Raw genomic sequence first — 27,846 nt, 5'->3', positions numbered from 1 at the left:
TCCTCTCAGGCAGAGAGGAGAGCCAGCCAGCCCTGAGGCTACCCTGGATTTCTCCCCTTCATCAGATGCCCATTCCTGGCTGGAATTCTAGTGAGGCTACGGCTCTCGCCTGACTCTGAGGAAGGGCAGGGGAGGATTCAGAGACCTGACAGTTTACAGGCTGTCTCCTGCTTCCAACAATTCTGCTCTTCAAATTGCTTCAGTTCAAACTCCTTGTGGTTTTTCTGGGCTGCTGGGAGGAGAGCGCATTGATTCTGTTTTGATAAGGTCAGCAGTGATCAGCTCTGACAGTCAAGTGGATAACCTGTCCCCTTCCCCCTCCACTAGACGTGGTTCCACATGCAGAGAGAAACAAAGACAAGGAGGAGGAGGCAGCCTCCTTTGTCTCCATGCTTCTGAAAACCTCTCTAAAGCCCATCAGCAAAAGCAGGCTCCTCTCAGGTTGCAGTCTTGGAGAAGTGGGAAGGGCACACTTGATCTTTTCCGTGTGCAGTTTCATTTCCCTTTCCCTCTGTGCGTTCCTGCCCCACAGCCTACTCTCCTAGATGGTGACTCACTTTCCTCCAAGGAACCAATTAAGTGCCACATAACAGCAGCAGACTCCCGATGACACTGATTAATGTTCAGAACCAGTAGGATTGTTCAGATTGAGATGCCTAGGAGGACTTGGAGAGGGTCCCTCCAAGGTTTCACACAGCTGATTTGAGCTTGATGAGAAAAGTGCCTGGATCGTTCCCACTTTGCTGAGGTCACTGGAGGAGAGGCTGTCTGGAGGTCCCTCTCCAGGAAGAGTTCACAGCTCCCCCAAAATGGCAGGCATGTTCCCAACCCAAGCTTGCCAGCCAAGAGCTGACTCTCCTTGGAGGCTTCCCAAGTAGCATGCAAAACTGTATCTATGTGCATGTGGATATATGTCTAGAGAGAAGATCCAGGACTTTCATCAAATTCTCCAGAAGACCCATGATCCAAGAAAGGTGAAGAACATTATTATATAAAATCCTTTCAAAGATCCTTTAGAATATGCCAGGCAGGCTCCCCAAAACACCTTCCAGCTGGCAGTGCCATAGAAGCTGCCCTGAGACCTCAAAGCCCAAGACAAAGAGTGATGTCTCCTCTTTTAAATAATGAAATAAAATCCAATGTTCTTCTACAAATGGACCTTGAGAGTTTGTTCGAAGGTTCTAGCCAGGGAGCACAGCTACTCATATACCCTTGACCAAAGAACAGTCCTCCTCTATCAGGGAAGGAAGGCCTTCCTCTTTGAGTGAGCACACAGCTTCAGGAGGGAGGCACATGGGGTGGTGAGAGAGGAAGGGACCACTTGCCTAGCCTGCCACATCAGCCCAATCAACCCTGGTGATCAATGGGGTGACAGATGTCAGAGCCAGATAACCCTCACATTGGAGAGTGATCTCTTAAGTGGATCTCGGCGTGTTAATACAATGCCACTGTCCTGATGGTCTGAAGGTGAGTTGAGAGCAAGCTCCATGGCCATTGACTTGATGGACCTGCTAACCAGGGAGAAGGACTGCGAATACGGTACCCGCTTCGTAAGAAGCACTGGTCCCCTACATGCTGTCAGTCCAATACCAACTGCAGAACTGTATTCAGATTCAAGTTCCATGGGATTGAACGAACCTCAACATGTTCAGAACCTCTAAGCAGGATAATGAAAGGTCTGAAATCACAATATCAAACACAACAGAATCACAGCTGAGTGGGAGTCTACCCTGCCAGGCACAATGGCAGGTGCTTTAGACACAGGATCTCATTCAGTACTCACAACAGCCCTAGAAGTGTCTGTATCCATTTTACTTATGACGAGGTTGGGATTCAAGGAGAATGTGTTCATGATCCCAAGGCCAGTATGTGGAGATTGTTGGATTTGAGCTGATGTCCGTGTAATTCCAAAGCCTGTCCTTTAGGAAATGTGCTATTGAAGGAGCAAAGTCAGGAAAGAACGTATGGAAACATGACAACAGAGGATGGAGTAAGCTATTGCTGAGAATAAGAGGGGACGTTACTAGAAGGTAGATTTTGGTTACCCAGTATTCTGTCAGTTCTTTCCCTAGCAGCATCAGGCAGCAAGCCAAGGTAGCTGCCATGCTCACAGTCCCCTTCCAAGAAAAATTTCCCCACGGAAGCCTCTGCTGAGAGAAACCTTAGGCCATTTCTTACACAGAGATAACCATGGTTTGTTCTATGTGATCCTTTTCCCACACCTGATTGGACTAGAAGTAGACTCCTGATTCTGAATAGTCAAAGCCAACTGCGGGAAAAACCCAGCGCTGCTTGCTGCTGCAACAAACAAGCCCAGACATGAGCGATGGTTCCGACCTGATTGCCCTACTTCTTACTTGTGTCAAGTACCAAATGGATGATACCAATTGACAACAGTTCTCCTTTGAGTGGTGATTTAGGGACCCTAGCTGTTTCCATCTTGTGCCTTCTCTACCTTCAACACGTGGCTTCTAAGGTCACCACGCTCCTCTATATCTAGCCAGCAGAAAGGGAACGATCATGGAGACTGTACTCGGGATGTTTCTTGCCAGTACACATCGCTTCGGCTCTCATTCCATTTGCAGGAACTCAGTCCCATAGTTACACTTAACTACAAGGGAGGCTGGGAAATGTAATCGTCTTCTCCATCCTGAAAAAAAAGGGAGGGGAAGTGCGTGCACACTGTCTTAGGTGGGAGAAGGCCATCTCGGGCTACGTGAGGCGAAGGCCCTGTGGATCCAGCACTCCATGCAGCCCAGCTCCTCCAGGAGACCCCCCCGGGCCTGGAGAGAAGGGGCCCAGGAAGAAAGGAAATAGTGCAGCTGAGTCTTTGTCAGCCTCTGCTAGAAGCAGAGAGAAGCCAGACGGCTCAACAGAGGCAGAGTTCACATGTTATTTCTGGTCCTCTCATATTTTTGCAATTCTCCCTGAGGCCCTCAAAAAGGAAACAAGTGTCCTTTTCTAAAATAATAATCCTCCTGAGAACTATATACCACATGGGAAGCCCATATGACCAGGGCCCCACTAATAGTGAATCATACACAAGACCATTTTACAAGTTTGTCCCCAAGACTGTAGACCAATAGGCCCCACCCACAAAATGGTAGCACCTTAGACCTCTCTATTTTGAGGCTTTTCTAGAAGCTTCCCGAAGGGAGAGGTCCTATCTCCATGAGTTTTCCTCATTCTCCCTGTTGGCTCCTGTCCATCATCACTCTGCTTGTCACTTTAATGTCTGGCAATGCCATTCTGCCATGTCAACCACACCACTCACTCTGCCTGCACCAACTCATCTGGGACCTCCTAAGCCCCTTTGGAGCACACCTCCTCCTGCCTGCCTCCTAGAGTTTAGTCCCCACTTACCTCTAAACACCACCTACAGAGCCACCTGCCCCAGGGCTGTCTAGCTACACAGCCCAGAAGCAGCATCCACGATGTAATGGAGGTAAGTGATACCCCCTGGAGCTGTGCTGCAGGAAGCCCTGAATCAGACACCAGGACAGGTGTCCTGACGCCACAGGCCAACAGCTCTAAGCTTTAGCTCTTCCTATGCTGGGACCTCTGACATACAGGATACTCTAACTGTTCTGACTGACTTTTAATACGGAGTAACTAACGCACAGAGAAGTTAAGGGTAACCTTAATAGCACAGAATGGAAGAGATTAGATTACATTTCTATTGGCCTGTCTCTTCTCACCTGGCAAAATGAAACACTGACCTTAGACTCAAGGCCAGTTAGGGTGTGTGTGTGTGTGTGTGTGTGTGTGTGTGTGTGTGTGTTTGTGGGTGTGTGTCTCTGTCTGTCTGTCTATCTGACTCTCTCTGTCTTAACCTCCTTTGACATAGAAATCAAAGTCTCTGATAAAAACAGAAAAGTTAGAACTGTTACAATAGAGTCATTTACTGAAAGCATTGGTCTTTAGCTAAAAAAAAAAAATCTTTATCCGTGACCATATATGCATTCTGCCATCCATAACTGGTCCATAACTATTACCAAGAAGCCTATATACTCAGGCCCCAGCATAGTGCCTGACACATGACAGGCATTCAGCGAATACTCATCTAATGAATGAAGCCAAGCTTTTACACAATGTGTTCAAAACTGCCCTTGCAGGAGGGAGAGGAAGTATTATCAGTGCTCTTCTTACCCAAAGGAGGAATATAGACAAGGAAGAATCATGTAACTCTGAGGCTGCGCTAGAATTCAAGCAGCTCACACTGATGGCCTCCTGTAAGCCAAGGACATGCTTAGACCCCTCAATTAGCCAAAGCCTCCTGGAGCTATCCTAGCACCCAACCGCCCCCCAGCACCACCTGCACTCGCCCATATCCTGCTTCTTCTCCCTTCCATCAGTCTGGGCAATCAGAGCTGTGTGCTCTCTCATTGTCCACAGCAGCTCCTGTTGCAGAGCCCTCCAAAGTCTGAGGGCAGTATGGTTTGGGAGCAGGGATGGGCACAGCTATCTTGGAAACTGCCCCCAAGCCCCACCTGAGATAAACAAACATCTTCGATGACCTTAGCCTCCAGGAGCCTATCAGATCCTCATTTAAAAAAATGTGTCCTGGGCCCAAAACTCAGGCAAAGGACCAGAAATGGCCAACAGGCACAGGGATCCATACTTCTAGGCTCCAGCTTCATCGGTTTAAAATATCAACTCTGAGATGTCACCCCATTCCTTTCCAGACAGAATGTGTTATCCACTCTACAAGAGATAGCAGATTAGAGAAGCCAGAAAGGATCGGCGTGTCCAAGGCAAGCGGACTCTCTGGGGTAGCCGATCTAGAAACTGGAAACATTTCTCTTTCATTTATTGTTCAGTCTTTATTTAAAGGGAAAGTCCCCAAATGGAATTGAGACTCTTTGGGTTGTTTTAAGGGCATCTTTCCTTTCTGTGACACGGTGAGCCTGCTCTCCATTTTTCCAAGCTCCAGAGAGAAACTCCGCTTGCCAACACTTGAGTGATTTCACCTCTAGCGTTTCCATGGTGATGCACATCCCCACACAGCCTGGAGAAAAGGTGCAGCTCCAAGTATAATGAATATGAACGAAGCGCAGCAGCCTCCCCAGGCCCGGGGGGCTCTCCTGGAGGAGCTGGGCTGCATGGAGTGCTGGATCCGCAGGGCCTCCGCCTCACATAGCCCGAGATGGCCTTCTCCCACCTAAGACAGTGTGCACGCACTCCTGGAAACCTCAGCTGGCGGGGACCCTAGGGGTGGAGAGGGGGAGAAACCAGTTGTCCAGGAAATGTGCGGAGAGCATATCCCACAGAGGAAGCTCTAAGCAGCATGCTTCTGGAAATTATCTGGGGTCTCCATAGCCCCTGGAGTATATGGGGCCTTGGCCTTTCTCCTGGCCCAGCCCAGGATGGGCCACCTGCAGGCTGCCATTACATTGTCTGAACATAGCTATAGAACAAAAACAAAATAATTCCTCAAGAAGCTAAGACTGACCTCTGCCACTTGGTGAGCTCTGCCAGGCTAAGGTAGGGGTCAGGGTGTGGATGCCCCTCTTGCCCTCCCTCAGACAAGAATGGTAATAAAGGTACCATTTACTGAGCCCTCATTATGTGCCACACACCACACTAAATGCAATTTATACATTCTCTTACCTGATCTTCACAATAAAAGCAGCTCTGTGTGGTAGGTGGTATTATTTCCACTTCACAGATGAAGAAACTGGGGCTCAGAGAGGTTAAGTAGCTAGTAAGTGGTAAAGCTAGAATTTGAATTCAAGTAGTTTCAACTTAGAGCCTGATATCAGGCATTTCCTTCTCCCTTTGTGTCTAGGACCAGGCTGGTCCTAAGTCCAAACTGAACAAGGACACACCAGTTTCCAGAACTCACATTTGTTCCATCTTCCGGTTCACGATGGCTACGGCTTCTGCCTCTTCAGCGTCGTCTGTGTGCTAAACCGTGTATATCCTGACTTAATCCGATCTGCATAAGAATCTTAGGGGATAGGTGTCAATAGTCCCACATTTCGCTTGGAAAAACTGAGGCCCCAAAAGATTGCTTGCTGAGAGTCCGATGAGTGTCAGAGGCTAGTTTTGAACCCAGTTCTGACCCTGTGGTCAGCATCTGACTGTACCTCACCTCCCACATATCTCAGGTAACCCACACCTGCCAGGTCCGAGGAGGAGTGCCCAGCTCTCCAACTTTGGGGGGAATCCAGGAGCCTACGCAGGGTGGGAACAGCAAAGCCGCTCCACCGTCGCTGCCACCTGCCTGGTCACAGTTAGCCAACACTCACAGGTGCGATGTGTCTGTATCTTAGCCTCGCCGTTCCTTCTCCTCTTTAACCAATGTTAATGGGGTATCTACTACGCGTGGACTCCTGTGCCAGGCTCCAGCCACGCAGAGAACAAAAAGCTCAGTCCCTGCATTCTCCCTCAGTGCCCATCTCTGCAGATGGCCCTGACATGCAGGCTCTAACCGAATTCTCACAGCAACCCTGTGGGCCAGATCCTGTGATCACTTCACCAGCAAGGAAGCTGAGGCCCGGCGTGTCTCCTTCATCAGTCCACCAGGTCACAAAGCAAGTAAATGGGAAAGCCAGGACAAGAACCCAGGGTAGCAAGTGGGTCAGACAGACTCTGGAGACTTTGGTCATATAACCTATTGTGCTTGGCTGTGCAGCAAGGGCTATGGGCCATGTGAGCACTGAAAGGGAGCAATTCTGCCTGGGGCTTCAGGAGAAAGGCCTACAGAGGATGGGGTTTTGGTACAAAAAGATCAGAAGCAAGGAACAGCAGGGGTTCCTTACTGGTGGTTCATAGGCTCCTACAGGCTCATGAATAAACTTCAGGGATTTCATAAACCAACTGAAATGAGACTAACAAATATGGATCTATGGGGAACTCTTCCTTTTTCCGGGAAAAATAACCATCATTTTCTTGGATTCTCAAAAGGGTCCCTGATCCCCCAAAATAGATTAACGACAACTGCCTTACAGTGATGCATTTGGTCTGAGGGGTGACTGATGGGAGAAAGCTGTCCCATTGACAGACGCAGTGTGAGGACCCAGCTCACCAGAGTTCAACATCCGCAAAGCTGCTCCATCAAGCTCAAACCCTTCCCAGCTGCCCCGGACCTCCTCTTCCTACTGAGGGGAGGGAGAAGAGGGGAGAGCATCACTCTTCTCAGCCCGGGAAGTAACCTTTCTCTGCTCTGTTTCTTGTCTGCATCTGCAACCTGGACAGATGTTCCTTTGGGCTCCCAGTTTGCCTAAGGAAACCAGCGCTCCCCTCGGCCTCCTGCTCCGACGGATGCATTGCAAGCTGCATGCCTAATGCTCTGTGCTTTCAAATCGGAACCATTAGTGAAGTGACTCCTTCAGAAAGGCTTGTGCCTGGGACCAGGTGACTAATTTGGATGATGCCCACTGCAAAGATGGAGAAATTAAGTCCTTGCCGGGTTGAACAGTCTGGAAGATGGAGCAGCAGCAGCAGTGGCCTCCACTGCAGGGCTGACCCCGAGGCAGGCCCTCCCCAGCAGCACGGCAGGGTTATGCCAAGCTCCCAAGCGTACAGGGTCAGACTGCTTAGCTGGGAAAATCAAAGCATTTCCAGGATGATTCTGTTTGAACTATGCTCTGCTCGCTGCCTATGCACACATTTACAAGGCCAGTCAGACCCAGCGCCATCATCCAATTAGCACACACCAGCATCCAGCTCCCCAGGGCTAAAAGGAAACAAGTAGGATGAGATCAAAATCTAGTCCCACTATCGGAAGGCAGATGTCCACAGGCACATGAGGATGCAGAATACACCTGCTTCAGGCAGCTGACAGTGGCACTCTGGCCCAGCAGCCCCAGCAAAGGCTGGAGCTTGATATTCCTCCATCAGGACATCATTACTGTGCCCCTTCTCTGGGCCTGGCAGTGAGCCAGGCCTTGGAGAGTCAGAGATGAAAGACAATCTCTCTTCTGAACAAGCTCACAGTCTAGTGGGAGAAGCAGCCTGGTAAAAAGGCAATTATAACACAGTAAGATAAGGGCTGTGATAGAGTAAAGCATAGGGGACTGTGAGAGTCCTGAGGAGGGGTGCCTAACTCAGCTAGAGAAGTGTCACGGAAGGCTCCCTGGAGGAAGTGACACGTGCACTGATTCTTGACGATGAATCAGGAGTTAGCAGAGGGAGCCCCATATTAAGCAGACAAGTTGCTCAGTGTGATCAAAGCAGAGGGGGAAGTGATATGCGGACAAATGAGGAAACTAGAAATGTGGATGACTTCTAAGCCACTGATACTCACACTGTACTGTGCTTCACCTGAAGAGCCTTTTAAATAGATAGCTGGTCCCCACCCCCAGAATTTCTGATTCAGTAGGTCTGAGCTGGGGTCTGAGAATTTGCATTTCGAGTAAGTTCCCAGGTAATGCTTATGCTGATGTTCAAGGTCTGCTCTTTGAAATCCTCTTCCCCAAACCATTTTGAGATGTTTGGATTTATCTTGAGTAGTGAGATGAGCTTCGTCACCAAGGAGCAGCTACAAGCGAGTCAGAAAAGCCCTGAAAGGGATGCCTGGAGTGGCAGGGGGCTGAAGGAGGTCCAGACAGTGGGGGTGTTAATTACTTCAGGGAGCTCTGCTGAGGAGAGAAGGAAGGCAGAACATGAAGGAACACATGGGAGGCAGGGAACGGAAAGAGGGAGAAAGGTTTGGGAAACTGAGGCAGCTGCCGATTGCCATCTCAATGGCTCCCCCTCCCACCTGGATGCACCTGCACACCTTGGCCGAGGGGGCACTTGGCTGGCTCGTGGCTGGTGAGCAGGGACAAGGGACAGCCCAGTGCCCTTGGGAGGGAAGCAGCAAAATCCCACCAGCAGAATAGCTCAGATCACTTTCTCTGCCATTGATCCAAGCTCAGCCCCCACCTTCACGCCCTGGAGGCCTCACTGAACTGCACAATCATAAGTCATTGTCCTAATAGCTTTATTAGAAGGAAAAAAAGGTATTAAAACCCAGCTTAATGAAGCCAGGACTCAGAAGGCAGCAGGCAGCACACTCGTCATCTCACTTCCTTTGGCCTCTTGGGAGTCCACCATAAAATGCTTGTCTTCAAGACTGGAGCGATTAACCTCAGACAGAAGGAACGCGAGCCATAAACATGTCGTGGGCTTGTTTTCTTCCTTAAAGGCTTTATAATAGGAACAAGAGTCTCACGCTAACATGTCATCATGGGGCAAATAAAATCTGGTTGGAGCGAGTGCCTGAAGCTTGCCTCCTCTCAAATCTCTGCCTTGATCAATAAAAGATCACAACGAGGCAGCTTAGAGCTTAATTATTTACTATTTCTGTGCTTTCGTATAAGAGAAATTTTTTCTAAGGAAATCAAACTGCCTGCTCAGTGCCATACGGAGTCAATACCCTGTGCTCTGCGAGGTGTTAATGAATTAATTAATCAACTAATGGCAGTGAAGGTCTTCAGAGACCATGGACGCTTAGCTCCCAAAGGGAACACTTTTCACTTATATTGGCAATAATTTTAAATCATTCTTTATTTCCTTAAAATCCCTGGTTTTTCTTAGCTGAGAACTCATTGGATTGTATATATTTTCAGTGTCGGTTTTTTTGATAATGTTTTCCTATTTGGTTTCTCATGTCATTTCCACTTTACAAAGCCAACTCCCCTTTATTTGTGAAGATGGGAGAATGAGAGTCCATGAAGGATGGAGACCCCTCCTCTTAGCCAGTCAGTGGCAACATGATCCCCTTGGTAGAGGCATTGTGTAAGTCTTTTTTCTCTGACTTCTCTTTTGCCTTTGGGTAGGAGCAGTGAAGAACAGTGAAATTAGGGGAAATCCAGGAAATGAAAGGCAAAGGAGCAGAGGTCCAAAATATTCCACAAACTACATTATGAATCCTCAATGTAATATTAATAGTAACCACAGGCAAGAAGGGTAGTTTAAGGTCTTCCTGGTAGCAGTGAAGGATGCATGAGAAGATAATCACAGGATAGCAGAATAAATTAGGACTTGCTTTAAAGAAAAGGGGTGGGCTGAAACTTGCTATCAAAGGGAACTATGAAACTTGACTAGAAGATTTTTTTTAAATAAGAAATAAATAAGGTCGGGGCGCCCGGGTGGCACAGCGGTTAAGCGTCTGCCTTCGGCTCAGGGCGTGATCCCGGCGTTATGGGATCGAGCCCCACATCAGGCTCCTCTGCTGTGAGCCTGCTTCTTCCTCTCCCACTCCCCCTGCTTGTGTTCCCTCTCTCGCTGGCTGTCTCTATCTCTGTCNCTGTTCAAATAAATAAATAAAATCTTTTAAAAAAAAAAAAAAAAAAAGAAATAAATAAGGTGATAGTGTATCGGGGGAGATGCATGCCAACAGGAGGCATTGAGACAGCTTGGCTGATTTTACAAGATTCCCAGCACTTTCAGAAGCATTCAGGAAAGCAGAGATTAACCCAGTGGGAGGAGGAATAGCAGGTCTAGAGACGGGAGATGAGGTGTAAGGAAGGCTATGATGGTCCTCCCCAAGTGAGGTACCAGCTGCGGGAGAGGGGTGCACAGAAATCTCACTGCTCAAAAGGCACATTTTACTGGATGCTTACAAAGTTAAGTCCTGGTCCAAGCTGGGATTTAAATAGTCACCACACCCCTTTATCAAACCTGTGTCAGTAGTTGGACTATAAACAGGTGATAAAAGCGGCAGAAATGTAATGAAGAGCGTTTGCACTATCTCTGGCTCAGCTACCTGACAGGGAGTGGGGGAGACGGTGGAGGGGCGGTCAGAGACGGAGACAGGCTGTCTGGCAAATGACAGTAAGAGGCCTGCATTCTGGGCCAGCCTTTCACACTGATTCATTCTCCCTGTTTGTCTCTCTGTCTCTCTGTCTCTCTCTCTCCCTCTGCTATTGAGGAGAAAAACAGGGAAATTGGAAGGGCAAAGGGGGATTTTTAGCTGCCAGAGCTGAACGATGTGCTCTTGGCACTGTAATTGAAATTTGGAACACATTTTTCCATAGAAACATTGATGCAGATGGTGATTGAGACCCATCAGGAGGGCAGGGAGAGTATGAAAACATCCAGTGCTGGGGCCAGAGAGACCACAGGGTCCTGGTTTTATCATGTATGTGCTGCGTGCCCTTGGGCAAGTTACTTAAGCTGTCTGAGCTTTGGTTTCCTTTGACACGGAGTCGTGAGAATTAAATCACCAAGATAACATATAAAGAAGGAGGAAAGAGTCAGGCGCATAAGAGAGGCTCAGTAAGCGTTAACTATGTCAGGATGGTTCGTAAACGCAAGGCTGCAGCGCTTTGTGGAATTTGTGGGCTTTTGTGTCCAGATCTGGAACTTAACCATCACTGTTGCTATAAGAAAAAGCATTCTGAATGCAAGCAACCCACTTTAAAAAAAAAGTTGTACTCCCAAATTAATTTACAAATCGAGCACTCTCTGTTCTTGCTTTCTTAGCATCCTGTGCAGATCTAAAATCACTTGATACATTTAAGAACATAAAATGTATTATGTATAACTTGGTTGCTCATAAAATTATCATGTTTGATATATTTAGAGATGTGAAGACTAGGGAAGAAAAGACATTCATAAATATGTGGGGGATTTATTTCCCTGTTTTTCCAGTTTGGGGAAGAAAAGGCAAAGAGCTCTAGGAGATAAAAATTCTCGAGGGCTTCCCATCCTTGCAGCATCTGACGCCCCTCTCCCGGGCAAGCAGAATCCTACAGCGTGAGACAAGATGCCGCCAGTCAGAGGACCAGATGGGAAGACAAGAGAAAAGGGGCCACCTCGAGGTGCCCCTGCCAAAGAGCACTCTGCAGTTTCACGAATATCTTGTTCCCCTCGAAAGGCAGAGTGGCTCCAGCATGTATCAGGGTACCCCTGTAAAGGGGTTCCTTTGTGAGCCATGGAGGAGGTTTGGAGAACCCCAGTCACAGACATGCCCTCAGAGGGGCAGGTTGCGAGATCTATGTGGAAGCCTAAGCTTGCAAGTGTCAACTATTTATTAAGAAGTAAGTCTTAATAAAAGAAGGTGAGGTGAGGAAATGGGGGAAAGAGTGACAAAGATGGTGACTGTGTGCCAGCTTGGAATCCTTTCAGCTCCGTGAATTGGAAGACACTTTTGAATAAATGAGAGTAAATCACGTAAGAGCACTTATCTCACACAACATGAGTTTGGAGCAGGAACGTATTTAGTTTCTTTCAGTGGCCCAGTCACATTCTCAGCAGCCCAGGTTCTTTCTATCTTTTGGCTCTGCCATCCTCAGCACCTTGCCCTTTGTCTCCCGGCTTGAATTCTCATGGTGGCAAGATGACTGCAGCAGCTCCAAGCGTCGTGTCCTCCCTCACACAACAGTGTCCAAAGGCCTAGGAAGGACATCCTTTTCCTGTGCCTCTTTTAAAGAGTAAGGGAACATTCCCAGAAGCACACACACACATACATTTCACATCTATCTCAGTGGCTAAAATTCTATCACATGCTTATTCCTAAAACAATAACTGGAGGGGCGCCTGGGTGGCACCGCGGTTAAGCGTCTGCCTTCGGCTCAGGGCGTGATCCCGGCGTTACGGGATCGAGCCCCACATCGCTCCTCTGCTATGAGCCTGCTTCTTCCTCTCCCTCTCCCCCTGCTTGTGTTCCCTCTCTCGCTGGCTGTCTCTATCTCTGTCAAATAAATAAATAAAATCTTTAAAAAAAACAAAAAACAAAAAAAAAACAACTGGAGAGCAGACTATAATTCATATGTACTAACGGAGGTTAACGTATGCATGCCGCAAGCAATCCAACGTGTCAAGAAAGCTAGGGAAGGATGGCACCGCCCCCCCCTTGGAGGATGGTTCCTTCTGTACAGTCACTGTAAAGAAACAACTTTCTGAAATGTTTACCTAAGGCAGGAGACAAGAGTGGGAACCGAATCCTCACAAGCCTATCCTTCGGATGCTATCCCAGGTACTATACAATCTGAGGGGCTCATTCAGCTAGAAAGACCCAGTCCCTGGGTTCTTCCAGGATCCCTCACTACAAGCCAAAAAGTCTGAGAGCTTTTAAGGACCAGTGAACAATATTTTTTCTCCAATTTCAAAAATAAAAATTCATTAGTTTCAGAGGCATTTCTTACTAAGGGATGAACTCATTCTTCCCCACTTCTTTCAGACCATTAAATCCTTTGAGATGAGGCATTGGATGACAACTACTCTCCCTGGACAGTTTCTGATGTCATTGCCAGGAGCGGTACTGGACTTGCAGGCACTCTCTTCATTACTCTGATAAGCACTGTGTTGAAGACTAATTCATTAAGATGATATTTCATATTACATTAGGGAATGCACTATACGATCCAAATGTGAACGCAATGACAATCTCTCCTCCTCCCTCTTACCTGCTGCTGCAGAATGAAAGGGCGCCATCGCTCTGCAAAAGGCAATGACCTCATTCACTTTAATAACCTCTGCCCTTTTGCCCATGATATGTTCATTCTAAACCAAGGGAGAAGAATTTATGGGTGCATTTAGGTTCTAGTCCACCATCACCTTTAGCAATCCTAATTAATCTCTGAGATAATCATTCCCATTTCTTACAAATGGGCCAAGTTAATTGGCATGAGGTTCTATTAAAAATTCTCTCTTCCTTCAGATGTTCTACAAGTTTCTGAAAAGAAATGAATGAATGGGCGCCATCGCTCTGCAAAAGGCAATGACCTCATTCACTTTAATAACCTCTGCCCTTTTGCCCATGATATGTTCATTCTAAACCAAGGGAGAAGAATTTATGGGCGCATTTAGGTTCTAGTCCACCATCACCTTTAGCAATCCTAATTAATCTCTGAGATAATCATTCCCATTTCTTACAAATGGGCCAAGTTAATTGGCATGAGGTTCTATTAAAAATTCTCTCTTCCTTCAGATGTTCTACAAGTTTCTGAAAAGAACCCCTTAGAATGAAATTTTTTTTTCAAGATTTTATTATTTATTCGACAAGAGATAGAGACAGCCAGCGAGAGAGGGAACACAAGCAGGGGGAGAGGGAGAGGAAGAAGCAGGCTCATAGCAGAGACGCCTGACGTGGGGCTCGATCCCATAACGCTGGGATCACACCCTGAGCCAAAGGCAGACGCTTAACCGCTGCACCACCCAGGCTCCCCTAGAATGAAAATTAAGATCTGAAGTTTCCCAGCAGGTGGAGATTTGCAAAAGACTCTAAAAGGCGACATATACCTAGATTTATTGTCTTTGCAGTTTTAGGTGAGTGCAACTTTATTTTAGAATAGTGAGGATTGTTCATAGCGGGGAGGGGCTCCAAGGAGCCAGCCATCAGCGCCCCTCCCAGGCGGAGAGATGCAGTAGAGTTGCTACTGACATGGTACAGTGCCAAGGGCACCAGAAAAATCCTTCAAAATATCTCTGCTGCTCTAAAGTGCTGTGCATGTCTGCCATATGGAAGAGTCATTCCTTCCCAAGATGCAGGTGTGGTTCAAAGAACGTTCTCTAAGAGAGATAATACTCCAACAATGTAAATCAGCACTAAGGTGTAACTGACCATTTATGGGTTCCTCCATGCAAACAGGTTTTCATTAGGGAAAGGGGCCTATGAGAAGGAGAAAAGGACACAAAAACAAAAGGTGGAAGGAGATAACAAGTTTTCCTAAATCCCCTCATGGCAGCTGGGTCTGTACTCTTGGGACCCCTAGCAAGACTGAGGACAAGTCAACAAAACTACTCAATTAAAAAAGGCAGGAAGTAGTCAGGACTGCGTCCAGTTTCATATTAAGAAAAAAAAGCTTTCTGTGGTACCCCTAGGGATAGAGCGATCTTTCATAGACCCTATTGGCATAGCCATGTTCTTCTGTCCTCCCCTGATGTTGTTGACCTGCTCACCTAGGCCTTTTCTGACCTATAACATGCCCACTGCCCTTTTTATGCTCTTTGGTACTCTTAGGTAAGATACTAGTAGAAAACACAAGACTCTTGGGTCAGAGATGAAGGACTACATATTACTCACAGTAATAGTAACCAGAGTATCAGCATTTTGCACCATTCCCTGATTCCCAACTCCCACCAGGTGATGTGAAGAGGGCCAGAGGACACCAGCACATGCAATGAGATATGTTACAGAAGTCTAAACTTAAATAATCTGAATCTTTGATCCTGGACAACATACCTTCCCTTTGCTCATGAGGGAGATACTACCGCTACCTCCTTTCCTTGGAAAGAGACACTATCTCTATCTTCCAAAGCTGATTGCCATACGAGCCCATAGAGAATTGTCTCCCAACAGGGTGCAGATTGAGAAGGATTTATTGCACCCAGCCTCGATGGGATGTCAATTTGTGATTTCTGTAACTGACACTGAGGAATGCACTGGCAACATTAATGCTACATAGTGCATATCACATGATTAGTTACCAAAAAAGGCATGAAGCCATAAGAATTAATAAGAGAGTTCAGGGGTAATTATAAAATAAATATGCAAAAATAGGTTTCCAATATACCAGTAAGAACTAGTGAACTAGTTAGAAAATATAATAAAAAAAAGATGACACTCAAAATAGCATTGAAAAATATGAAATATCCAGAGACAAAGTTAACAAGAAATATGCAGGACTAAATAAAAAGGACCAAATATTTTCACAAAAGGACATAAAAATTAGAATCAGTTGAGAAACGTCCTATGTTCCTGGGTAGGAGAATTTGCTGTAATCGAGATGTCAATTCTCCCCTAAATTCGTCTATCCAGCTAATGTAATTCTAGTCCCAGAGATTTGGGTGTTAGAGTTTGCAAAAGGGAGGGGTGATTATCCAGGGGAAACATTTGCTTTTAATGGTTGAGCCCTAGATTGATGGGTTGTTCTAGTCATCATTAGTTGGCCATGCTATCTAGTTTGTCAAGTGGACAGAGAAATTTCTGGATCTGCAGCCCTCTGTGACTTAGGGAGGGCATTAATACAATAGATCCCCTCGAGTTCTGCTTCCTCCCTTGCTGAGAGCAAGTTCCACAGCTGCAGCCTCTGTATCCTTTGCCAAAAGGCTAAGGCCAAAGTCTGAAGACGAAGCCCTCATGTCTAAGGTTTGCTCTTTTGGACTCTTCCACTATACCCAAAGTCCTGCAGTTGAGATCTCTGCAGCAGACCATACGTACAATGAATAAGGGAGCAATAGAAATGGAATTAATTATGGTTCCAACACCAATGAATCTCTGCAAGAGGTTCAGTGAGGACCTTTTAGTAGCTTTTCAGTGCCCTGTGTTATGATTTCATGGCGTTAACTCAAATACATCAGTAAAGCTGTTCTAATGCCCAGCACACACTCATTCCTCAGCAACCCCAGAGTTTTGCTGACCTGAAAATGATCAGGAAAAACAATTGCATCTCCTGGCTCTCCTACCCATTGGATGTTGTCTATTCTCCAGTTTCCTCTAATGCTAACACAACAGTTATTCCCACAATTAATTACATGCCCATCCGCATGTCCTTTGCCTAACAGCTAATGCAGATCCAGCACCTGAGATAAGGAAGAAAAGCCATGGGAGGTGGTCACATTACAGGAAATTGACTCTTTCCCCACCCTCTCCGCTTACCACAGGCAGCAGAGATCCTCCTCATCTTTTATAATGGTCAGGAAAGCATTTTCCTGCTCTCTGGTTTCCATGGGCATTAGCTCAACTCACATAAAAGTGCAAACTAATCAAGTTGTAGGAGCTTCCCCCCCCCCAAAAAAAAACCAGTTATGTGGTATGCTTCCAATTATGATCACATTTATTCAGGACAGCTACATAATTTGCGGGGCTTAGTGCAAAATGAAAACACAGACCCCCTTGTTGGAAAATTACTAAGGATTTCAAGACAGCAAAAGCAGAGAATTAAATCAAGGGTGAGGCCCTTCTGAGTACTGGGCTTGTGCGATGGCAGCGGCTGCAGTTCCCTGTAGCCAGTCCTGCATTTATGTTTTAGTATTGCCCAGGGTTTGCTGCTTCAAGTTGACTCCTCTTTTCTGTAGCTTTTACAAGGTTAAGCCTCAGCTTGCATCTGCAGCAAGGTGCAAACCAGAGGAACACTAACACCCCCAATTTCCCAAGATGAGTTCAGATGTAGGGTGGGTGATGTTGGGTGGAGGGCAAGAGTCTGTGTCCAATCCAATTGTTGTTGAAACAGCAGGCAAGCAATAGCAGGTGGCTGCAGTTATAGCCCTATTGACTCAGCCCTGTTCTAGATTTGCAACTTTGGGGACTTGTCACACTGCCAGAGAGGTAGGACTTAGAAAGGACAATCAGACCATCCTGTGGGGGTTTCACTGGATGACCATGGGGCAGGAGGGCCATATATGAGATTCCTGCTTCAGAGAAGAGTATCCCAGACTAACAGCTGACAGATCCCATATAGCCTACAGACATATTTTGTTTGGCTTACCCTATTTTAAAAACTGTAAAATTTCATCTTAGATCTGGATTCTTGTCTTTCATAATCAGAAGAGCTAGAATTTCTGAGCCCACATCTCATGGCAACAATCAGCTAGAGCTGAGAAGCCACTGCCCTTAGGGGTAGCACATGCTCTCCAGGTTGCCACAGTCCCCAGCTTCCTTATCATTCTATACCATCCTGATTAACATATGCATGATACCTGCCTGGCACTGACCTTGAGTATACGAACCTTGGTTCTTCGTGGGCTCTTCCAACTCTGAGAAGCCACTAAGGGTCCAGCCTCTACTGTGGACCAACATGGGACAGAGTACAATTGTAATACAATTTACTATAATTCTATAGCCAACTACCAGATTTAGTGAACACTACATGAAATTAAGTGCAAAGTACTATTCAAGATGATGGTGATGGTGGTAGTGGTTGCCACTCTTAAGCACTTATCGGACGTAGTACGGAGACTGTATTGTATGTTATCTTGTTTAATCCTGGTAAAAGGAGTGGAGCCTTGACACAAATACCATCTGACTTAGGTATCTCCTTCTTTTATCCAACTTCGGCCACCAGTAAGATACTCCCTACCCCCACTACATCAGGGTTCATCAAACCCTGCTATGCCAATAGGACAATATGTAATGTGTTGCCTTAGGAGCCAGGCCACTCAGCTTCTGCCACTCTCTCACCTGTCTGAGTTGCTGAGTCCCAGCAAGACCGTGTCACCTAGTGACCTCTTTATGATGGAATCTCAGAGCACCACATCCACTGAATAGATCTATTCCTCCAGCCCAACTATCTCAGGGAATTGCCCACTGTGGAGAAGGGGCACTTCCAAAACTAGGTGAGTAGGACCATGGGAAGGATCTCTGCAAGGAGCACACAGAAGCCAAATCTGACTGGCATCCTTACCAACCAACTTCCCAGCCTCAGACCAGTGAGAACTCCCCCTTTTCCTCCCACTGTGATGTCTTCCTCTTCATCTGCCCCAGGGCCTGACCAGTTGTTGCCCAAAAGATATACTACCAGGCTGCCTCCTAAGGTATTGCTGTGCCCCGTCAGGCGACCCATGTGAGTCCCTTCCCTCAAAGCTTCAAGACACTCTAGGCCCAAAATGGCCTCCCATTCATCTAGTCTGGTAGTAGGAAGGCTTGTTCCATCTCTATTTTGGGGCACTAACCTGAGTAAATTTGAGATCCTCACCATGAGGCTGTGCTTAAAAAATGCTTCTGTAAGATTCTTGCTCAAACACATCCTTGGAAACATCTGTTCTTTGAAGTTTTAGGACTAGATGGACATGCTGTGTTCCTGGACAAAAAAAAGATTATGGTCTCCATAAACCATCAAGGCTACATAATGAGAAAGACTCTGTCTTTTTCAGGGCTTCCCATGTATGACTGCACCAAAGGAGGGAAGCAAGCCCATAATCCACTCAACATTTGAGCAGGATCAATGTCTTTATCAGTTTCAGCAGAGGTGATCAGACGAGAGACTAAATCGTAGGAGCTGAACTCACCAGAGAGTGATTGATAGACCAATATCCCATATTGGCTCCCAGCAGGAGGGTCCTCACCCAGAGAACCATGCTGGTCATCAGCACTCAGGAGGCCAAATTGCAAGTTCTCTGCTGGGTGAGCTGAGAAGATGAGCCAGGGCAGCTGGATGTTCTTTCAGAGAATTACTTTCCAGCTCTGGTTGCTTGATGAATTGCCCTTCTCCACTGGAGGGATATTTCAGTCTGAGGAACCAGTACAGGTCATCTGAAGTCAGATCACGCTCTCTTCAGGCAACATTAGAGGAAATCTTTCAAAGTCTTAGTCTCCTGTGTTCCTTTCTCAATATTCCTTATCAGTTACCTTATCTTTCAAAAGCCACTGCCATTATGTGATCTCATGTTACAATTTCCCAGATTACTGCTTGTTCTACATTAGCTACGTTTGTGACGGCTGCTTCCCAGAACATGAGCAGGGAAGGCCACCTCCCAATCACAGTGACTATGACTTACTGCCCCAAGCCATTGTGTTTTCATTCTTGTAGCTTCAATTTCCCAGAACGGCATTTTTAAACTTTGTTTTCTGAAGGAGGGAGATAGAAGATAATGGAAAAAGACCAGGAACCAGAATCAGAAGACCTAAGACAATTTCCTTTTAAAAGGGTCCCCTATAGGCGTCTGCCTTTGGCTCAGGGCGTGATCCCAGCATTCTAGGATCGAGTCCCACATCGGGCTCTTCCACTATGAGCCTGCTTCTTCCTCTCCTACTCCCCCTGCTTGTGTTCCCTCTCTCGCTGGCTGTCTCTATCTCTGTCAAATAAATAAATAAATAAAATCTTTAAAAAAAAATAAAAAAAAAATAAAAGGGTCCCCTATCCACAGTTGTAAATGGAGATCCAAAGGCCTTGCATGCCTACCTTATTATCAAATGAAAAAGCTCTTTGTAAAACAAAGGTGCTAAGTAAATGCTGGGATTATAGCTTTTGAGTGGGGAGGTTCAGTGGATTCCAGCTCAAACTCACGGACACAGGGGCCCGTGCTCACACCACTCTCTTTTACTGCTTTAAGCCTAGCCAGCAACAAAGCATGCCGTTCCCTGACACCCCATGCCATATTCTGGTAGCCAAAAGGGACACAGGTAGGCAGGGATTAGGGTGGGGTGGGGAGTAGGGGATAGAAATTAAGAGAGCAAGCCTAGGTCTATCAAGTTCCCCAGCCATGATGTATCTGGAGAAGCAGATTTCCACACCCCAAGACAGAGACAGAAAGTAATGGAAAACCACTGGATGTTGGCATCTCTCAAATCTGGGCCTCACTAACTTATTAGCTTTGAGACCTTGGAAAAGTCACTTAACTTCTCTCAGCCTTATCATACAATAGAGATAAAATACCTAACAGGCCCTTTCTTCTGAGAATTAGGTAAGTTATGTAAAGCCCTGATCCGCAGTAAATGTTCAACAGACATTGGCTTTCTTCCTTACAAGGCAGCACCTCGGGCAGTCCTCCCTGATTTAGTCAAGATTATAGTCTATCCCAGGATCACAAAGCCAGTACTCCAGTTCCCACAGACTTCTTCAGAAGGCTCCAGTATCTATTATTTGTAGCAGCTAGGGATACTCTAAAATGGCATGCAAGGTGTTGTGGCAGTATAGGTGTGTTCGTTTTTCTGGACAGAATGTGGACACAGCCTTTAAAATTGTCCTTGGACCACCAACATGCCCAGAATCTCTGCTACAGAGAACGTACCCTTCCTGAAAGATACTTCCAGCCAGGGAAAGGGTGGACAGAAGTGAGGCTGTGCCACAGACCAACCCACCCAGCGAGTTCGGTTTAATATCTTAGCTCTATGATTTGCATATTTCTTTAGACATATAGAGCCATGATGAGAGTTCGTTTGCTTTGGTTCGGTTGTTGCTGCTGTGTTCCAGACTCCTGCAGTGATGGATGGACCATGAGGGCATGCAGTCATGCATGCCCAACAGAGCACAGACAATATGTGTGGGCCCCACATATACACAAAAATTCCCTCAGAGAACACCGTGTGCTCTCAGTTAGAACAATGTGAGTTGGACAAATGGGAAACTGAGGTTTGGGATTATATAACTTGTCTCTGAAAACTTCTAATACGAAGTACCATTTATCTAGTCAATGCCTCCTGTATACCAGGTGCTCTCTCTCGAATCTCTCTGATTTTCACAGCAAACCCATAAGATGAGTGTGATTCTCTCATCATCAAGGCAACTGAGACTCAGGGGGTTAAAAACTTGCCAAAGAAGATTTGAATTCCAACTACTTCCAACAGAGGTTGAGGGACGTTTCATTAAAAAGTGTAGAGTAAGGCATTTAAGGGTAAAATGGAAACCAAAAAAGCATGTGAATGGGAAAAAATAGGAGGAGGACATTGTATAGAGCCTTAAACAGAGAAAGAAAAAGGCTTTCATCCAATGACTACTGCTACATGATAAGCCAAATCAAATTTAGTGGAATAAAACAGCAACCATTTTATTATGCTCACAGGTTTTGTGGGTCAGAAACGTGGAAAGAGCAAAACAGAGATGGTTTGTCTCTGCTCCAGCATATCGGGGGCTTTGTCTGGGAAGAGTTGAAGGCTGGAGGTGACTCGGTGGCTGGGGTCTGGAACCACCCTCAGGCCTTTTCAGTCACGTCGTGTTGATGCTGGCTGCTAGCCGGGATCCCAGCTGGAGCCGTCAACCCAAGCACCTCTACAACCCCTGCCACGGGACCCGGGTTTCCTTACGGAGTGGCAGCCTCGAGGGGGTCCGACAGTTTAACATGGCAGCTCAGAGCCTCAAAACCAGGTTCCATGCAGACAAGGCAGGAACAGCAATGTCTTTTTTGGTCTAGCCGCAGAAATCGCACAATGTCATTTTTGGTCCATTCTATGGGCATCGAGTCACAGCCATTTAAGGTAAGACCTCACAGCCTTCTATCTATCTTCTAAAGTATAAGATAGGTATAAGACCTAGAACACAAAAGTGACCTAGATGGGATTTTGAGTGCTTCAAGTTTACTGAGGCCCTGGGTCATGGTTGGGGTGGGGGGGGGCGGTGGTAATATACGGCAGGAGACCGACAAACATACATAATTTACACTTTTTGAAACAGCATTGATTGGAAAATCAAAGCACAATAAATTCTTCATAGATGGGCTCTCTTCTTCCAAATCAGGGCTATCTGACCGAGGCCGAGTTACAATTTCCTCGTGTGCTATCTGTACAGAAAGTCTTCCTCGGCAATTTAATCATGGAAACCAGATGCGGGGTCAAGGAGGGTTTGTCTATAACCTACTTAGGAAAAACTGTTCTTAAGAACTTCAGTACTTTAATCACTTTAATTGTTTGCGTGCCAATTAATTGGCACTGCTAATTATAAATGAGTTATCTGCTCATTAAAGCCGGCTTAGACGAACGTCAGCTTAAAAGCATTTAGCAGGTAGTGTGGATTGCTGTGTTCTCTGCAAGCAAAAACCACATTCCTTTAAAAATGTCTATATTATAAGCAAAAAAAAAAATCTATAATTCTTTCCACAAATTCTGATCATTCCACTGGGGTGTTATAATAAGATTGTAGTAAAGAAGACTTGAAGTACAAGTGGTGAGAAAGGCAAATCTTCCAATGAGAAGAATGGAAGACACTCCAGTAGACTGAGGCAAAAACAAAACCATGGGGAAAATGTTTTGAACTGGGTTTTTAATGAAGGTAAAAGTTTGAAGGACAAAGAGAGAGAGAATAAAAAAATAGTAGAAAAGACAAAAGAAGGCAAGTGGTGATGGGCGGTCCTAACAGTGGGGTCTGGGGGGGGGGTCGCTGTATCGTTCGTCTTTGAACGAAGCGGCCTTGTTCTGATTCCCTATTGCTGGGTAACTCGCTACCCCAGAACTGAGTGGCCTGAAACAACCTTCCTGTTCTGCTGTGATTTGGTACAGTACACAAGGAGGGCAGGACGAGCCCAGCTGGGTGGCTCCCCTCCAATCCCCCGACTGTCAGCTGGTTCAGCTGGGGCCCCTGAACACGGTAATCCACTAACAGGATAGTTTCTTCACTCACATGTGCGGCATCTCTCTCCACATGAAGTTTTCTCCTCCAGCTTCTCCACAACCTAGTGACCTCCGGATGGTTAAGCTTCTTGCATGGTGACTCGGGGCTCTGAGAGACCAAGGCAGAAACTACCAGTCCCCTTAGACTGCAGCTCTAGAACTGTAGAGTGTCCCTTTTGCCCACATTCCAGCAGTCACAAGCCAGCCCAGATTCAAGGGCAAGGAAATGGACCTCATCTCTTGATGAAAGGAGTATCAAAGAATTTGCAGCCATTTGTAACCCACTGCAGGTCCACCATGAATCTGGATGAAGTCATATGATATTTAAAGTAGATGAAAGTGGGGCAACTGGGTGGCTCCGTTGGTTAAGCGTCTGCCTTTGGCTCAGGTCATGATCCCAGGGTCCTGGGATTGAGTCCCACATTGGGCTCCCTGCTCAGCGGGAAGCCTGCTTTTCCTTCTATCTCTGCCTGCTGCTCCCTCTGCTTGTGCTCTCTTGCTCTCTCTCTGTCAAATAAATAAATAAAATCTTTTAAAATATAAAGTAGATAAAGACAATAAAGGTATTCTCACCTGGAAGACTTTTTCTTCTTTTTATAATAGTTCTAGGGGCACCTAGGTGGCTCAGTCAGTTGAGCATCTGCCTTTGACTCAGGTCATGATCCCAGGGTCCTGGGATCAAGCCCCACATCAGGCTCCCTCTGCATCAGGCTCCTTGCTCAGCAGGAAGCCTGCTTCTCCCTCTACCTGCCACTACCCCTGCTTGCACTATCTCTCTGTCAAATAACTAAAATCTGAAAACAAAACAAAACAAAAAACAATTCTAAACTCCTTTTTTACTTAAAAAATAAATTTAGAGTAGTATAATAGTATAAGTGATGACATGTTAGGCACTTAAACACTAAAAAGGCAAGCAGGGATGTAAACTAAGTCTTTGGAAGGAAGTTCCAGGTCTTCTCCATCTTAAAGATTTGCTTCAAATACAGCTTCAGTGCAAATAATCCCCTTTCTATGAACCAGAGTTAGTCTCTCACCCTGACTAAACCCCTCGGTGTGCTGTGTTGAGAGTGGAGGTGTCCTCCCTCTGCTCTTCCAATATACCTTTAGCAAATTAGTCACCATATCACATCAGTTCTTAATTTGTAGCATCTCCTGTAATTGTCCCACACCTTCCTATTTCCATTGCCTTGCTTTCCAAAGCCCTTACCACCATATGCCCTATATATGTCATTAAATTTGTTACTGACCTCCCTACATTCTACACTCTCTTCTCAAACTCCTGACAAATTAATGCCTCTTCCAGTTAAGAAATTACATATTACATCCCTACATTTTTAGTACCACCCTTAAATTTTTAACATGGTTACTTAAAGTTAATTTGTCTACCCTCCTTCTGGGTAATAAAAAGACCTTGAATGCCTTGAACTTCCAATCCCCTCCCTTTTTTCTTATATGTTATTTCTGTCCAGTAATCTGGTCTACAATGCTTTCATATTCTCTTAGTCAATATGTTTATTTCTTTACTCAGTGAATATTTAGATTTATCCGTATGTTTAACAGCTATTTGAGTTTGTTTTGTTTTTGTTTTTTGGGTTTTTTTAATTAAAGTATAATTGACATACAATGTTATATTAGTTTCAGGTATACAACATACTGATTCAACAATTCTACACCTTACTCAATGCTCAGCACAATAAATGTAGTCACCATGTATCACCATGCAATGTTATTACAATATTATTGACTATATTCCCTCTGCTGCACTTTTCCTCTCCATGACTTATTTATTTTATAACTATAAGTTTGTACCTTTTAATCCCCTTTATCTTTTTTGTCAGTCCCCCAAACTATTTGTTCATCATTATTTCTTGGGCTCAATTTCATTCTTCATGAAGTACATCCTTTCATACAAGTGATTCTCAAACTTGACATCACACTAAAATCATCTAGAGATATTTTTTTAAGTCCCAGTTCTCAGTATGTACCTCAGAAGGATTAAATCTAAACTCTAGGGGTATAACACAGGCATCAGTATTTTGTAGGTGCCTTCTGGTAATTCTTTTTTTTTTTTTTTTTAAGTAGGCTCCACACCCAGCATGGAGCCCAGTGTAGGGCTTGAACTCACCACCCTGAGATCAAGACTTGAGCTGCTATTGAGTCTGACACTTAACCAACTGAACTACCCAGACCCCCCCTCCTTCTGGTAATTCTAAGGTGTAGCCAGATTGAGCACCTTCATTTTAGAAAATCCTTCAGCAAGGCTCTCTTAGCAGTAAATTGTCTCTAGTTTTGCCTGACAATGTTTATAAAGACATTCGCTTTCATATGGAATTATAATGAAGCTGAATTTTAAATTCTAAATTGACAATTATTTTCTTTTGGCGTGTTAAAGATGTTATTCCACTGTCTTTTGGTTTCTATAATCTCTGTGATGACGTCTGCTATCAGTCTAATTTCCTTTCTTAGTAAGGAGTCTTTATTTGCTTTTACGATTTTCTTTTTGAGGTTTTCAAGTTTCATTAACATGTATCTGAACAGGGAATTCGTTTTACTAGAAAATAAAAGTGTTTGAAATTTTTTATAATTTCTGAATTTGGAAATTCATGTCTTTCAACATTTTAAAAATTCTCAAGCCATTAGTTCTTCTAATATTACCTCTCATTCTTTCTATTTTGTCCTCAAAAAAAATCTTATTTTATGTGTCTCAGCCTTTTTCATTCTATTCTCCATGTCTCTTAATCTTGTTTTCCTATTGTCCATCCTTTTTAATCTCTCTTCAAAGATCTTCTAATTCACTTGTTCACTGGGGCAGGGGCGAGCGGGCATGCAGTGCTTGCTCGTGGACACCGGCTCGGCCATGGTGCAGGCCTGGTACATGGACGAGTCCGCCAACGACCTGAAGCTGCCCCACCGGGCCGAGCCCAGCCGCCTAATCTGCCTAATCTGCTGCTTACCCTGTCTTGAGTTTTTAGTTTCAGTTTTATATTTCAACTTCCAGCAGTTCTATTATGAAATTTGCTGATAATTATATATGCTCTATTTCTTTATCATATTTTTTATTCTTTCTTTTGTGTCTTTAATCAATTTAAACAATCTAATTTAGAGAATACATTCAGTAATTCCATTATCTGAAGCCTCAGGGACTTAATTCTTTTGCCCCTTGTGGTAGGTTGTCCACTTGTGATGAATTGGTTCCTTGCACATGCTATAATTTTGAATCACGATCTTGAGTTTGATGGGGCTTTAGCTGCAGAAATCTTGTGCAATCTGAATTTAAGTGATGTCCTTCCAGAGTGTTGCCCCATAGGTGCTACTAGTCTGGAACCAATTTCATGTTAATTTCTTTGCTTGGATTTCCTGAATCATACAAGTAAGGACAATAGGATGGTCCTTATGAATTCTCATGAGACATTTTTCCCTGCTAAATAAAGCCATCTGGGTATCCTTACAAGGTTCTTAGTTTAGTTTTGTTTTGCTTTATTTTTTGCCAGTAAATTTCAGCCACCATTTTACTGAGAGTGCAGCCCTTTGAGGGCTTTATTTGGGAGAGGGGAGTTTCAGTTCAAACATCCTGCTGAAAGAATGCCTAAGGCCTTAATTTCTTGTGGTCTTTAAACTGAAGCCACTGCTTTTGAGACTGGCAACACATTCCAGGGCAGCTGAACTGAATGGCTGCTTGCCACTCTAATTTTCAATTTCCTTTTCCTGTTTTGGTCCCTGAGTCTTTCCTTTCCTAACCTCCTGTAAGTTCTGCTATGCATTTAAAAGTGTTTTCATTCCATTTTATTCAATATTCCTATTTGTTATTGTTGTTGCTGTCAGAAGAAGCTTTTCAGGGTAATCGGTTGACCAACTTGCCATAAATGGAAGTCCCCACATATATCCCCTCTAACTTCTGAAAAGAATAGATTATAACTTACACTGTTGTTCACATTATTGGATAAGCAGCACTACTTATTAATTGATATTAGTTTAAAAAGTAAGTTCACTTTTTGGTTTACAAAGAGTTTCCCTTTTCAAAGAACCTACCAAAAAAAAAAAAGAAAAAAGTTTTAGGCTTGAAACCAAGAAATTCTTTTCAAACTATTAAATACTGACACAGAATTTTTTGAAAGGGAAATTGTGAACTTTCCTCCTGCCCTTAGTTTTTAAGAATCAAATAAGTCATCTATTGGACCAATGTGGTGAATTTGCTCTCAGAGTTATAGCAACTTAGGAAATGATCTTTGGGCATACATTCCATTCTACTTAAAGCTTGTAAAAACAAGGGTGGAAATTTTTTGTATATTTTGTTAATAAACCACAATTAATAGCTCTGAGCAAATTTAACTTTAAGTTCCTGATGGTGAAATATAAACCTGGGTAAACTTAATTTGCCTTCCATTTCATAATTCATTTAGTGAAACATCAGAGGTATGAATGAAATGTAAAAGGGAAAAGTTGGGATGTCTGCATGGCTTAGTTGGTTAAGCATCTGCCTTCAGCTCAGGTCATGATCCCAGGGTCCTGGGATCAAGACCCACGTTGGGCTCCTTGCTCAGTGGGGATCTTGCCTCTGCCTGCTGCTCCCCCTACACTCACTCTCTTTCTAAAAAAATAAAAAATAAATAAAAGGGAAAAGTTGTGATGTGGGCTAAAATGAAGTTTTTTTCAATAAAAATCTATAGATTTCAGTTATCCAGATTATTTCTAACACAAATCAGCTTGGTCCACTGGAAGAAAATAAAAATTTTCCAGTTAGTCCAAGCCTTCTTTGAATTACTGATAGTCTTCATACCACCCTTTCATCCTACTATACCTCACTATGGCCATATCTTCCCTTTTTATACTATCATATCATATCTTCAACTCCAAATTCTGTAGGATTCCATGCCTCTTTTTCCTTCTGATATATAGATATAGATAGATATGGATATAGATGATATAGATAT

This window comes from Ailuropoda melanoleuca, chromosome 6 (assembly GCF_002007445.2).
Source record: "Ailuropoda melanoleuca isolate Jingjing chromosome 6, ASM200744v2, whole genome shotgun sequence".
Taxonomy (NCBI): domain Eukaryota; kingdom Metazoa; phylum Chordata; class Mammalia; order Carnivora; family Ursidae; genus Ailuropoda; species Ailuropoda melanoleuca.
The sequence above is the reverse complement of the archived record's forward strand: the minus strand, read 5'-3'. Positions refer to the sequence as shown.